The sequence below is a fragment of the Macadamia integrifolia genome, chromosome 11 (genome assembly GCF_013358625.1).
Source record: "Macadamia integrifolia cultivar HAES 741 chromosome 11, SCU_Mint_v3, whole genome shotgun sequence".
Classification (NCBI taxonomy): domain Eukaryota; kingdom Viridiplantae; phylum Streptophyta; class Magnoliopsida; order Proteales; family Proteaceae; genus Macadamia; species Macadamia integrifolia.
Genome location: NC_056567.1, coordinates 25,679,731 through 25,693,770, shown reverse-complemented (window position 1 = coordinate 25,693,770; position 14,040 = coordinate 25,679,731). Strand labels below are relative to the sequence as shown.

Below are 14,040 nucleotides of genomic sequence, written 5' to 3'. Positions count from 1 at the left end.
AGGAGAGAAGACTACTGAAGGAGCCTACTTACTTGAATCAATGCTTGAACTTGAAAAAAAAATTGCTCCACGGCTCGTGATCTTATCACCTAGATCTAAGCCTAGAACTATAACTTAAAAAATTACAACTCAATTGCATAAATCATAAACATAAAAGGGCTGAATAAAAATAAAAGAGTGCTTGCATTAATTGACATAAAAAAACTATTACAAAAGTGATTAAAGCAAAAATAGAGAAGAACTAAAACCAAAGAGAGAGAGAGAGAGAGAGAGAGCAACTAAAAAAAAACTAGAAGAAGAATGAATTGTCTCCCCTCCTCTAACATGAGTTGTATTTATAGGGAATGGGGAGGTAGGGTAACAAATTTCTCTTTCCTAAAAGAGAGAAACCCACAATTGATTGTGAGATCTTTTGAGACCAAAAGTGCTAAGGTGGAGGAGAGAGAAGAGAGAAATAAATTCCCCATAATTTTTTTCTTATTTTCTTTCCTTTCTTTTTCTAATTTATTTTTCTTCTTTTTCTCTCTCCTAGGGATGATTTTTTTCTTCCTTTGTGTGATTTGGACAATCTTTGGTGATGATGTGGAGGAGAGAGAAGATTTGGACAATCTCTATTTCTCCCTTTTTTTTTCTTTCCTTTTTTTTTCTTCTCTTCTTGAACCCTTCCACGATTTTCCTTGCTTCTAATTTGATGTGGAAATCCCCTCCATGCCCTTAGTGCTTTAAGTGAGTGAAAAGCAGAAAATCTTTAACAAAATTCTCTAAAAAAAAAACAACCATGAGATTCGAACTTGAGACCTCTTGGTGAGCAAGGGAATTTTGCACACCATAGCTCACCAGCTATACTAGGTAGTTGTTGTTACCAAAAACGAATCTTCAATAACTTAAGGATGTGGTCCATCGATCCTTGTTGGCATTTGGAGTATTCCTTATACCTCTGGGACAACTGCAAATGGGCTGGTTCTGTATCTCAGTTCTAATCCATTATTCTTTTTCTGGCTCGAAAATAATAATCATTTGTATGGGTGACCAAACGAATGTGTACTTTTAATTGAACACGTCCATCTTGCTCAGAATTTCGTCCTCTTCGCAACCATGAAAAGAAATAGGACCTCTTTATGTGTAAAATTGGAGATATAGCGCCCGATAGTCCTTAAGGCCTTGAAAATATAAAACCTACAAAAAGAGAGTAAAACCCAAGGTAGCTCCATTCTAAATATGTAAAATTCATGTTTTACTACCCTAGATTTCACACATAAATGTACTCATCAGTACCCACTAGTCAGAATCGGGATTTTACTGTTCTCTCCCATTTTTCATCCCACCTTGGGGAAACCACCATGGGTTGATTCGACCACATTTTTAACAAATCTAAGGCTCCAAATCATGATTCCAACATAGATCTAAGGTCGACCCAAAGTATCAAGAGAGGATCTTACCTCTTTGCCCAAGAACACATCAAAACCCCAAATATTTCCCTTTAGCTCAAGAGATCAACAAATGCTTCACAAATCTTGCAAGTCTTCCTCTAAATCCTTTATAAACAATATATCGAACCTTTATTAAACCTTAGATTCACATTCTCAAGAGATTATAACAAGATCCAAAGGATTGATACCCAAATCGAAGGGTTTCACTTAGGGTTTTATAAGGATTTAAGGAATATGGACTTTACTCACCTCAAATCATAGATCTCAAGATGAGGATTGTTAATCCGATGTCAGCTTTAAGAGTTCTGACCCTGGCGATGCACAACGATCGTCTTCTTCCCCATTTTCTTCTTCTTTCCTCTCTCCTCTTTCTTCTTTTTCTCTCTTTTCTTTACTTTTCTCAACCACCGTGTAACAATAAATGAGGTGAAAGAAAGGTAATAAATGCTATTTATAGTGGGGTCAAAATATCTAAAGGCCAGAGTGGTAGGTCACACTGGTGGGTCCGACCCACCTATGACCACCCACCAATCAGCCAGTATTTAGCCTAAATATTAGGATTTCTGATGGGGCTCGGCCCTGACACATATTTCACTCCTGGTAATTGATTAACATGCGTACTTGATATAAAATACGGCTACATACCTTTATTGTGCGTATATGGCCTCGTGATACATGAAAGTGCACGGTTTCACTAGGCACTGACTCCAACTCATTTGGCCAACTCGAGTTTAGAGTCACTCTTGCCATCATATTCCATAAGGTATTTGAATCGGCTCACTTGGGTTCAGGTCCTAAAAGACCAAACCGAATCAACTGGGAAATGAGATCAGGTTTAGAAAGTAGGGTATCACAGCTTAAGAAACAAAGAAGAATCAGACACAGGAGGACTTGCGCAAGTGTAAGGGCATGATGGTAAGTATGTCGAAACATATTGGATATTTGACTCATTGCGTTTGTAATTTAAAATGATGCATCTTTAATTCTCGGTTCAAGTCAATATGGGGTTAGGATGGAGAGATATGGCCCAAAAAGCGTCTTGGGCTATGTTGGAATTTAATTTTTAAAAATTAATTATATAATCTCTCTCCTCTCTCTATAGGTAACTCTCACTTTCCTATTCCTATTTCTACTTGGCTTCCTTCTTTCTTTCCCTCTTTCTTCTTTTACAAATATCTTTCTCTTTCCTACTTGTTTTCTAACTCTCCTCTTCCTTATTTTGCAAGTATCTTTTTCATTCCTATATTACTTCTAACACATTCTCCTTAGCCTATATATAGGAACCTAATTCACAACTTAAGAAGCACAAAATTCTTAGAGAGATTTTTCTTATTAGTTTTTGCTTTTCTCTTACGTTGTAAGTAAAGATTGAAGTTGAAGTTGAAGTTCTTGAGCCTGGATATCTACAATACATATTAAGTAAAGTATTTCTTTTTTATTCTCTTTTTAATTTCAAATTTAATTCATTATAATGTCTTGTCCATCTTCTAGTTATTTTTCATTCTTCCTCATCCCCATGGTTAACTAAGGCTCTCTTTGGTATCATTTTTCTTTTTGATTTTTGTCTATTTAACAAAAAGCATTAATGAAAATCATTTTTTATCAAAATATAAAAATGGTTTGGTAATTATTAGACAAAAATGGTTTTTTGTGAGAAATCGATTTGGTATCCCAATGTGTAAAATGGGTTTTTGAATAAATGAGTGAAGAGATGTCCCCTACACCCATCTTCTTCATAACTCTCTTTCTCCACTTTCTCTTTTGTAGTTTGCTAAAAATTCTTTCCCTCTCATCCTCCCTCTCCCTTCTCCTTCCCCTTCTTATTCACCTCTCTCTCTCTCTCTCTCTCTCTCTCTCTCTCATGATTTCAGATCTAAAATCTGATCTGCTCAGATTTGAAATCGTAAAGAGCCACATGGGCCTTGTTGTAGCTTGCTGCGGCCAGCCCTCAAGGGCAAGCACCCATGGCTACTGCGTGTTGTTGGTCACGACTAGCAGGCAGCTGGTCAGTCCTCTTCTCCTCCACTTGCAGATCTGAATACATGCACAAAATATTCTTTATAAGAAAAAAGAGGCTAAAATCGATTGATGGAAGGAGAACAAAAGGATGCAAGTGGGGATCGGCTGCTACTAGACTAACGCCAACAGTAACCTCCATTGCTGGAAGTGATGGATTTGTAGGGAGGAGAACAAGTGTGCCAGCGGTTGAGGGTAGGGATGGAGCAGAGATGAGTTTCTATTTGTTTTTCTTAAAATATAATGAAATGATATTTTTAACCTCCATTTTGGGAGGTATAAGCATGTGCTCTTTAATGTTCAATGCAAAAACAACTGAAAATGGTTTCCAGTGAAAAACCATAAATGGCTTTCAAGTTCTTTTTGATTTTTATGTTTTTTCAATATTTTTTAAATAGAAATAAGCTTCATAAACAATACCAAATGCACCCAAAAATGATTTTTGAGGCAAAAATCAAAAAGAAAATTGATACCTAAGAGGCCCTAAATCCTGTAACTTGGGAATTGGATGAAACTATGAGATGAAGAGCAATTTGTGAGCAATTGATGCCTGCTGTCTTAATTCTATGTAACCAAAATCCTATTGCAAAGTCAAAATTATGTATGACATTGATTACCTTTCGTATGCGTAATTGCCAACTTCCAATACGGTCTTGCTTATAATCTAATACTATGTATGTGTTGAATACTCATGGGACATATTAGATTTAAGAGGAAATTACACTCCCCTTCCCTATATGTTTTAGGTATTACACTCAGACCCCCTGCGAAGTTTGTAATTTCAAACATACCCTGTGGTGTTAACACTATTAGAAGCAGATGTTAAATGACTTTTTTACCCCCTTCCCCTTTATGTAAATATCACTCCCTCCAAACTCAATAAGTTGGATTTCTTGGAGCCATTGGAGGGAGAATCAACCCAACGATCACCTGAGCCGATTAAGGGAGAGAGGTGCTGATATTGTGAAGGTAAGACCACCGATTCTCACCTTTATTCTTCAATCGAAGCTGGTTTTGGGCTTGGACATGGAGGAAGTAACGTTGACGGTAACAACGACAGAGAGGCGGAAACACTTGGCACTCAAGTGGGCATCAGATTCCTGCAAATCTGAGTAAGAATCTTGAACACGAGAGTAGTAATTGAGCATGGCTTGGGGTTTTTGTTTGTGATTAGTCTCAAAAAGCTGCTCAGCCTTGGCCCAATCATTCTGGTCTGATCGGTCTTGAAAGCATTTTGAAATAAGGTTTAGAAGTAAGACAAGTCGTCCTGTTTTGGGGGAGGAATGGATGTGAATTTCATTCCTAAAGGAAAAAAAATTCATTCCTAAAGGAAATATTGTCTGAAAGTGAGAGTGAATCTCTATCTAATTCTATCCCTATCTCTCTGTTGGGAAAAATCTTTTTGTCGATTTGAGGGAGCAAAGAAGACACAGACGTTGGCCCTTCTTGTTGCACTCACACCCATGGATGGTGGTATTGGTACCTCATCTCGCTGCCAAAGAACCTTAGATCATCACCATGCCATCGGAAGAATGATCTTCATCTATGATTCTTCTACGAAGCTTCATATATTAAAACCAGGCTCCACTTGTTATCTGAAACACTGAGGAGGATAACCAGAAATGAATCGATGTGGAGAACAAGAGTAAGAATAAAAATCAGGAAATTTTCTCAGAGATCGGATGCAATATCCCAGGGCTATTGCCTTTTATTTATAAATAATATGGAGACCAAAGGATTGATTCTCGATGATTATTTGGATAAGCGACAGATGACCACTGCCCTCGGCCATTGCCATGGACACAGAAGCGGCAACAAAAGAAGAAGGATCATTGAGTCCTTTTGCAATCACAAGGAGGAGGAGTAGGTGGGAGTATCCGCGGAGAATGGAAGAGGGGGCACGAGACATGAGCCAGCAACCATATATCTAGATTGAGATGGAGACGTGGTCGTAGAAGGGAATCACCTTGATGTTCTCTTTCTCTTCAAACAAGAATCGATCGCCAAAACCCTCTCTCCGATTGCAGATTTCAGAACGACTTAATCGCAAGTGTCAGAATAAACCCTAACTCTCCCATGGTTTCTCAAGGAAGAAGACTATAATAATGTTTAAGGGAAAAATCGTCATCTCCATTGGACCAAGGGTATTTTGGGGTTTATAACAAATTTGTAACACACTTAACAGTTTCTCACTCATGGTCAGGGTATAGTTGATATATTCTACAACTTAGAAGGGAAGAATTTGTAATTCCAAACTTCACATGGGAGGGTTGTGTAATACCTAAAACATATAAGGAAGGGGAGTATAATTTCCTCTAGATTTAAAAATCCATATTTCCTATTGACCTATTCAAGCATGCGATATAGGGGCTGATTGTTCTTAAACCTCATGGTGGATTCTAATTCCTAAGTATTTCTCCACATCATAATTTCACACCTCTCTATTGCTTGCATGATTTTAGATTCATTTATTCATTCTTGCCTTAATCTTAGGTTCACTTTATTATTGCATGTTTAATTTAATTCCATAGTTAATTCTTGTCTTTTTCACCATTGTTAGTTTAGTTTACTTTAATTTGTGACACCCCATTAGTTAGTATATTCTGCCTAGGTTGGAACTGAATTTTTCATAGAGCTCATCTCCTTGTGATCGACATGTAGCTACACACGACCCGTGCACTTACGATATTACTTTATTATTCAATCAAGTTTTTGGCATCGTTTCCAAGGAGGTGACGTCTTTGTGTTCAATTTTAGACTGATTCAGAGTGTCTTTATTTCTATTTTAGTTTACATTTAAAAAAAATAAAAGAATTTAGATTTAGGATTCATCTTTGTGTTGCATTCACTGCCACATCTTGTGCAGTGCATGAGTGTTTCGTCAAGAAATTCTAAAGGTCGTTTAGAGCATAAAAAATTACACAACATGGCTAAGAAAATACCTCAAATCCTTAGGGACAGATTCTACCCCACCTGGGCAGCACAACCTTCATGTATTCGTTTGCCAGCTGGCTAAGGTATTAACTATGAGGTTAAATCTCAGTTTATTACCATGTTACCTCATTTTCACGGTCTACCATCTGAAGATGCCTACCTCTTCCTTAGGTAATTTGAGGAAGTGTGCGTCCTCATAACTATGCAAAAATTGATAGATGATGCTGTTAAGCTAAGATTTATCACTTTCTCGCTCAAAGATTGAGTGAAGAAATGGCTATATGGGGTGCCTATTGATTCCATTACCACTTGGGAGAAATTCACAATGGAATTTTTTAAGAAATATTGTCCCTTGCACAAAACTAATAAGATTAGGAATGATATTCTTCAATTTAGGTAAAAACCCAGTGAATCATTTTCCAAGCTCATGGAAAGATTCAAAGACCTTCTCCACGAGTGCCCTCACTATGGACTTGATGTATGGCATTTGTGCCAAATCATATATTAGGGAATTGACTACCACACAAAGCAAATGTTGGAATCCATGTGCTCTACAGGATTCAATTCATTCTTTTTTTTGCTAAATGGTGATATTATTAAAAGGGGAAAAATCACAAAAACAAGAACCAAACAAAAATGTCATAGGGTCCTACCTTCGACATTGCCATCAGAAGGACCAAGGACCGCCCACTACTTAAATCTATAATAAGGCCTAGAAGATTCATCTCTCACCATCATATCTGAGACATGGGGTGGGAAAGCTTCATTGAAAGAAGAGCATCTTGATTTTGCAGGTTTCTTAGCCAGGAAGTCTGCCATTGAGTTCCCTTCTCTGAAATTGTGAGTTATTTTCCATGGAGTTCTTTCCAAGTACAACTTGAGGTGATTTCATCTCTGCATAGCAAACCACAAATTTTTTTCCTGTTGCACTACTATGACCAGCGCTGCTGAGTCCAACTCTATCCAGATGGATGGAATAGACATCTCTTTAACTTTCATGAGACCATGCATTAGGCCTTCAAATTCTGCTTCATAAATTTCTTTGATCCCTAGATACACACTGCAAGACCAAAGCCATCTGCCATTGTGGTCTCTCATGATCGCACCAGCCCTTGCATTTCTAGGATTCCCAAGAGAGCTTTCGTCAAAATTCAGTTTAATCCACCCCATAGGCTGTTTGCACCAAAATACTTCCAGAGATGGCTTTATTCCTGCACTAATAATGATCAAACCCAACCTTCTGCAAGTGAGAATGTCGTTCATTGATTTTATTGTAGTTTTCACATCAGGAATGCTATCTTTAATGTCTCTCTATATCATGTCAAGCATATACCTTGGATGCCTCTGCCGGTCTTCAAAGCGACTCCCATTTCTTTCTTTCCAGATATTTTTGGCTCCAATAGTGAAAATAATAGACCACACCTCTTTTAGGTTTGAAATCTTACTTTTCCTTTTCCACCACATTGGAAGCCCTTGAAGGGACTCATGCTTTCTCCAAAGAGTATCAAACCAATCACAAACATTCACTGATGCCAACATTGCTTAGAACTGTTAGTCGACCTGGTTGAAAAAACTCATGAGTGGGAATCAACTCAGGAGAGTGCCACTGCCAAAGGTTTCTTTGCTGACAGTGTTGTGGCAAAAGAAGCCCACTTTGATAGTCTTCTTAAGAGACTAGAAGCCAAAGTGGTTAAGGGCCCATCTCAAGTATGTCAAGTTAATCAGACTATCCCTATGTACAGTTACTACCATGCTCCAAACCATGTTATGGAGGAATTCCCTAATCTTTTTGGATGTAGCAATTATAGTAAGAATGTGAGTGCAATGTACCCAATAATCCATACAGTAGCACTTATAATCCAGGATGGTGGAACCATCCACACTTCTCTTGGAACCAAGGGAATAACCAAGTTGGACCATCAAATTTCCAAAATCAATGTCAGTTTGGTCCCCTAAGGTCCAACCGTCCTTCTAATTTTGTTAGTCCACCACGTCCAAATCCTAATTTGCAACCCCCCATGTTTCAAAAAGTGGGTGAGTCAGCTAGGATCAATTCTTTAGAGAAAAATATGGAACTTCTCATGAGTACCTTTATGACAAGACAATATAATATAGAGAAGAAAATCTCCCAACCTGCTACGGCTTTACATAAACGGTTACAAGGGAAACTGCCAAGTCAACTTGATCCAAATCCCAGGAACTTGAATTAGAATCAGCAAAGACAACCTAATTCACTAAATTCAATTCAACAGAGTTCACACCAAGGAGAGCCCTCCAATCACTGTAATACCATATATGCATTAAGGAGTGGCAATGAGTACACTCAGGATGATGTACCTGATTCATCTGAGAATCCTGAGAACCTTTCTGTTAGGGTTAGTACTTTATCTCTTTTGCCAGGCTCGTTTGAAGAACTTGGTACTATTACTATTCTGGATGAGCAGCTTGAGCTAGTCTTTGTGCCTACTACCCCATTCTTAAAGAGATTAGTGAATACCAAGAAAACTGCTTCCATTGATAAAATTCTTAATGTTTTCAAGAATGTGTAGGTCAACATCTCTTTGTTGGTTGCAATCTCACAGGTCCCTGTTTATGCTAAAGTCCTCAAAGACTTATGCACTCAAAAGCGATCTGCCAATGTGCCCAAAGAAGTCTTTTTTGGCTGCAAATGTTAGCTCCATTCTGTTTCATTAGATGGTGGTACCTAAATATAAGGACCTTGGTTGCCCCACTATATCTTGTGTTATTGGTAACATAAAGATAGACCATACTTTTCTTGATCTTAGAGCAAGTGTTAATGTAATATCCCGCTTCTTAAACCCGGTCTGATTTTGCGATTGAACCGGTTTAACCCTGCAGGAACCGAGCCAGAGGATATTAGAGCGGGCTCCTTATGGGCTATGATGGCACGGGTGACCTTAAACACCGGCTGGCCCGACAAGCCCGAGCCAGTGCCAGAAGAGACGGGAGTGCCCAAACCGTGTACGTGCACCTACCATAAGGCTATGTACGAATAAAACAGGTATTATATCCGTATTTTAAGGTATATACATATGCTACATCGTATGCCTGGGGTGGGGTTCGTGCCGAGGTCCGAACCCGGTCAAAATCCCAAGTTTTGGCTCTCAGGCGGGTATAACAGGTGGGTACACCTACCCACCTGAGTGACCCATCCAACACTATTCACTTAAGTAGGAATAGGCATTACGCCCGGCGAGTCATGTAGGACAGTCGGCAACCCCAGTGGTACATTCAAGAGGGCCAATCGTACTGCTTTTAAATTGCTGGAGTCAGCACTGTTATTTCATTTATTTACATTTCTATTGAGAGCCGGTGGATGGCATTGTCTTTATTTTTCCGAGTACTCACGGTGGGCCTTCTCCAACAGCCCTATGGGCGTATCGCGGGAGGGAGTTCGCGGCTCGTACCCGGAGTATACGCGCATGGTGGTTGTAGTAGCACTGAAACCAAAGACTTAGAAATGTTGATTAGGTGTATGTGATTTAAAATGAATTGCATGGCATGTAGTGCATATGATGTGTTGTGATGTGTGGACTGTTGTGTGTGGTCCACCTCTCTACTTACTGGGCTAGTGAGCTCATTCCACGTGTGCACCCCCTTTTTTAGATGAAATTTTGCAGATCAAACATCTGAGGGAGCATGGGGTGGGTCCCACATCAAGTTCCTGAAGAGGAAAACTGGTTGGAGCCCCTGAGGAGTTTGGAGCACGGCGCCTAAGACTGCGCCATGGAGAGCTGTTGCTGCGGGACCACAGTTCTGAGGCCGGGCTGAGCTCACCTTGTGAGGCCGTGCTGAGCTCACTTCCGAGGCGAGCTGAGCTCTTTCTAACGATGATGCCTAAGCTGGGCACAACCCCTGATGCCGAGCTGAGCTCCAGCCTTGAGACCGAGCCGAGCTGTGTACTCTGATGTTTTTGAGTATTGATTTCCTATATATACTGATATTTGAACTTATTTTTTGTGTATTATATCATTGCCCTTCGGGCCCAAATCTGTATATAATTATTGTATCACCATTTGGGTATCAAGTATTTGGGTATCAAGTATATGGAGTTATTCACAGGTAAAACTAAGTCTTCCGCTGATCTAATGAATTTATGTTAGTGTGTGTATGCTGTGGTGGAATACAGTATCTGATGATCCTGGCAGGTTTGGGTTAACCGGTGTTAACTCGGTCACCGCTCCGGTTCAGGGTGAACGGGGTGTGACAGTTAATCTTTTGTCTTTCTCTATCTAGTAGAAGTTAGGTTTGGGAGAGCTAAAATCGACTAATGTCATACTTCAATTAGGGACAGATCAGTCAAGACTCCCTAAGGCATGGTTGAGGATGTCTTACTTAAAGTTGGGGAATTTTTATTCCCTATTGATTTTATTGTTTTAGACACCCAACCAGTTGCCAACATTTGGGACCAGATCCTAATCATTCTTGGTAGACCATTCCTTGTCACCAACAATGCCATAATTAATTATAGGATCGGTATCATATAACTTTATTTTGGCAACACTTTTGTGGACTTTAATGTCTTTAGGTTAGGTAGGCAACCAAATCTCCATGAGGAGAAAGTTCATATGCTTCAGGAAATTTCAGATTCTATTGAGACATATTTTGATATTAAATTTGATTCTGAATTTCAAGAGTGTATGGAACCATTGGGTGAATTTGACGAGGGAATTATTTTGAGGTTTGGAGTCTCCAACCACCTGTAGAGCCCATTGGACCCTTATCTACCTTAATACCCAAGAATTCTATTGTTGAACCCCCTAAGCTTGAGTTGAAGGAGTTGCCCTCCAATCTTAAGTATGCTATCTTAGGTAAGGATCACACTTTTCCAGTCATAATTGCTTTTGATTTGACTTCAAGTTAGGAGGAGTTAATCAAGCTTCTAAAGGAAAATAAGGAAGCCATAGGATGGACCATGGCTGACATAAAAGAAATTAGTCATTCTATTGTTCAAGATCATATTCACCTCATTGAGGGGTCCAAACCTTTAACGGAACCCCAGAGAAGAGCTAACCCAGTGATGAAGGAAGCCATTCAAAAAAAAAAATTCTAAAGTAGATGGATAATAGGATCATTTATCCAATATCTGATAGTTAGTGGGTGAGTCTAGTTCAAGTTATGCTAAAGAAATCTGGTATAATGGTAGTTCAATCTGCTAGCAATGATTTGATTCCAACTGGTATCCAAACGGGATGGAGAGTTTGCATTGATTACTGTAGGTTAAATGCGGTAACTTGGAAGGACCACTTTCCTTTTCCATTTATTGATCAGATGTTAGAGTGTCATCCATGAGTATTATTGTTTTCTAGATGAATATTCAGGTTACAATCAAATCCTTATTGTCCCCGAGGATCAACATAAAACTACATTCACATTCCTATTTGGAATGTTTGCTTACTGGTGTATGCCATTTAGGTTATGCAATGCCCTTGCAACCTTCCAAGGATACATGATGAGCATCTTTTCAGATATGGTGGAGAAATTTCTTGAAGTCTTTATGGATGATTTTTCCTTTCAATGCTCCACCTATTTTGAGTGCATACATCATCTCCGATTGGTTTTAGAGAGATGTAGACAGAAGAACTTGGTCCTCAATTGGGAAAAATGATTTTTTATGGTGAAATAGGGCATTGTTCTTGGTCATGTGATTCCCAAAGATGGGACTAAGGTTGATAAAGCCAAGGTGGACCTAATTGTCAATATACCACCCCCCAAATATGTTAAGGACATTCATTCTTTTTTGGGCATACTAGCTTTTATAGGCAATTCACAAAGAACTTTAGCAAAGTGGCTAGACCTCTCACCAACTTTCTTGCTAAGGATCAACCCTTCGAGTTTTTCAAGGAATGTCTTGAGAGTTTTGAGTATTTGAAGATGGAGTTGACTATTGCACCCATTATCTAGCCACCTATTTGGACTGAGCCCTTTGAGTTGATGTGTGATGCATCTACTTTTGCAATTGGGGCTGCTTTAGGGAAAAGAATTGATAAGTTGCCCTATGTCATATACTATGCTAGTAGAACTCTTAATGATGCACAACTTAACTACACCACTACTGAGAAGGAATTTTAGCTATGGTATTTGCTTTAGAGAAATCTCGGTCCTACTTGATTGGTTCTCGTGTCATCATTTACACAGACCATGCAGATATTAGATATCTTGTGCAAAAGAAGGATGCTAAGGCTTGTCTCATTTGATGGGTCTTGTTGCTCTAAGAGTTTGATCTCAAGATACGGAATAAGAAAGGAAAGTTACAGATCATTTATCCCAGCTGCCAATTCTTTGAGTGGTGAATCTCTAGTCAACGAAAGCTTTCCCGATGAATAGCTAATGACAGTCTCTAGTGAACCATAGTTTGTTGGCATTGTCAATTATTTAGCTATGGGTATGATACCTGACCATTGGTCCAGTTAAGATTAGTATCGGTTCCATTCACAAGTGAAGCATTTTTTTTGGGACAACCCTTACTTATTCAAGACATGTCTGGATCAGATTATCTGGCGTTGTATTCCTGATCATGAGCATCATGCAATATTATCTTTTTGCCATGATCAGGCATGTGGAGGCCATTTTGGCCAGAAGAAGACTGCAGTCAAAGTTTTGCAGTGCGGATGTTATTGGCCCAGTCTCTTCAAAGATGCATTTGAATATTGCAAAGCTTGTAGTGCATGTCAATCTTGAGGCTGTATTTCTAAGCGCAATATGATGCCCTCAACCCAATTCTAGTGGTTGATATTTTTTATGTTTGGGGCATCAATTTTATGGGCCCCTTTCTGAACTCTTTTGGCAACTTATACATTCTATTGCAGACTATGTCTCAAAATGGATTGAAGCGATAGCTTGCAAGACTAATAACCACAAAGTGGTTGTTAACTTTCTTAAGGAGAACATTTTCCCTCATTTTGGTACACCCCGTGCTATCATTAGTGATAGGGGCAAGCATTTTTATAATAGACCATTTGAGGCCCTCATGAAGAAATATGGGATCACTCATAAGCTGGGTACATCCTATCATCCTCAGACTAATGGCCGGTTTGAGGTATCCAATAGGCAGATTAAGTAAATTTTGGAAAAGACTTTCAACCCTAATCGCAAGGATTGGTCTCTTAGACTTGTGGACGCCTTATGGTCTCACATAACTGAGTTCAAGATTGATCTTAGACAATCTCTTTACAACCTTGTGTATGGGAAGGCATGTCATCTTCCAGTTGAGTTAGAGCATAAAGCCTTTTGGGCTATAAAGAAGCTGAATTTTGATCTACCTACTGCTGTTACTCATAAAGGACTCCAACTAGTTGAGTTGGAGGAGCTTCGTAATGATGCCTATGACAATGCTAGGATTTATAAAGTGAAAAGCAAGGTTTTTCATGATAGACAAACATTTAGGAAGTCTTTCACACCTGGTGATAAGGTTTTGCTTTACAATTATCGGTTGCATATTTTTTCAGGCAAGTTGAGATCCCGTTGGGATGGTTCTTATGTTGTGTAGACTGTTTTTTCTCATGGTGCTATTGAGGTGTTAAACCCTAGCATAGGTGTAATTTTCAAGGTCAATGATCAATGGTTGAAGCCCTTCATTGAGTTGCCATCTTCTGCTCTGGAAGAGGTCATGGATCTCCATGAGCCTCTATATTCATGA

General features: G+C 39.1%; 2 pseudogenes; both read left to right on the top strand.

The window, feature by feature from the left end:
• The first annotated feature begins 8,114 nt into the window (after nt 1-8,114).
• Nucleotides 8,115-11,854, top strand: LOC122093022 (annotated as a pseudogene).
• Nucleotides 11,855-12,015: 161 nt separating this feature from the next.
• On the top strand, nt 12,016-14,040 carry LOC122093021 (annotated as a pseudogene).